Here is a 2,150-nt window from a genome sequence, read left to right on the forward strand (position 1 = left end):
TTACCGTTTAAACATTTACAAAGAAACAGCGAACGCGCGGGGCCGCCCGCTCGCGCTCAAAGAAATTCAGGCCGAATTTTGAATTTTAAAGGCGGCAATTTGAACCTACACTCTTATCCTGATCACAAGATAATTTATCTTAACGAAAGAAAGGGGTGGGTGCGGGCTTAGGGGGGGTTACCCCAAAAATTGGGTAAAAATGTTGCCAGCCAACGATTAAACCGTGGGGAGATGCGTTATATTAATCACCACCCGCTAGCAGTCGTCTTCGAGGATTTCTTTATGAATTGATGGAGATGTTATTACCTACCAACGGTAACTAGTAGTTAGTAGTACTAACAACTAGGCAGGTTTGACAAGAATTCTCCCAAAAAATACAAACCATAATCTTATAGTAAGTATATTGGCTTTGAAGCTTAAAGTATTTTATAGTGAATGAATTAAAATGAATGAAATAAGCTTTATCCTACCTATAGCAAAAGAGATATTAATGTAAACTAACAATAAAATAAACTTAAAAATAAAATTATAAACAATCTTAAACCTTTTTTAAATTACAGCTTAGTAGTTTCTTTAAGAATATAAGACATTAAATTTTCTTACCTCCTTTTATACTTAAAATAATTGGCCTTGAAGAATACATTTTAGGGGGTATTAACAGCCCTGTATGGGTATCGAAGTCGCTTTGTCCTGTACAGAAGGCGGGGTGGGCACCTTGGCTTTGTTTTAATATTTTCGCAGGCATTATGAAGGGTTTCCTTGCTTTCAAATAATTTTGGCTTCTGCTCCTGAAGTTTGATAAAAGTTTCATTCTATCAATAATTAACGGCCACAATCCGTTGTGATGCGATTATGAAGGTTGCGGTCCCTGAGCTATCTTCATTTTTCAGTTTCTAGGGCGGCCTTTTTGTTTACGCCTTGTTATTTTGTAGGCGGCGATTAATGTTTTATTGTAACAATGTTTTTTGTACAAAATAACCATTGGTTTGCCCCTAACTTTATAACCTTTAAACTCTTTTCCTTTTTTGAAATACACACTGGGACGGTGACAGCTTTTCCTCGGCTTTTCTCATTGGTTGAAAACGAACCAGAGTATCTCCCAAATCGTCAATTTCAAGGTAGTTTTTTAACCCCCGACCCAAAAAGAGGGGTGTTATAAGTTTGACGTGTGTATCTGTGTATCTGTCTGTGGCATCGTAGCTCCTAAACTAATGAACCGATTTTTTTGTTTGTTTGAAAGGTGGCTTGATCGAGAGTGTTCAACTATAATCGAAGAAAATCGGTTCAGCTGTTTGAAAGTTATCAGCTCTTTTCTAGTTTTCTTATAGAGGTTTTTGTGTCGGGGTTTTTTTAAATTTTGAGTTATTAAAATAATAGTTTTATGCTCTGTTTCAAAATTCAAGTGTGTTCATTATTTTGAAAGTTTTATAGTTCTGACTGACATCCAGATAGACGGACAGAGATCAGATTTACCCAATTAGACTCGCGTCGGTTCTTCACTTTCTCGGTCACAAAAACAACTTAGGTAGTACCTAATTAGGTTGGCCTGAATCGCCTGGGTAATATAATACGACGTAAACAGTGCATGATTTATTCTTTGCCGACCATGTCAAGGCCTTTCCAAGAGCGCGCCACCAAACACGGTCCTCCGCCTTCCTCATCCACCCGCTCCCCGCTACCTTCTTCAGGTTATCGGTCCAGCAAATCTTGGAAAGGCCTATGTCCAGCAGTGGACGCTTACAGGCTGATGGATTGGATTGGATTGGATTGGATTGGACCATGTCAAGGCAATATTAGTCATGCTGTGCCAAAGAAATTTATTGTACAAGTTTTTTTTTAATTATAAAAAACAGCGTTTCAATTAAATGGTCTTTAAATAAGTCTGGTTTACACCGATTTGAGCCCTCTTATTCCCTTTAATATACTCAGATCTTTTTTTATTGACCTTAGCTGCTGTATCCATATAAAATAGAACTTTACTGATTGACTGATATATACAACGCACAGCCTAAATCGTCGATTTCAATTTGAAATTTGGAGGATATAATCCTAGATAGAGTACCGGGCCTAGGGGTGCACCAAGACACGAATTCAATTACTAAAAAGTTTTGACTGTATGGCATATTATTGTAAATTGAACACTTGAAAAG

This window comes from Maniola jurtina, chromosome 17 (genome assembly GCF_905333055.1).
Source record: "Maniola jurtina chromosome 17, ilManJurt1.1, whole genome shotgun sequence".
In the NCBI taxonomy this organism is placed as follows: Eukaryota; Metazoa; Arthropoda; class Insecta; order Lepidoptera; family Nymphalidae; genus Maniola; species Maniola jurtina.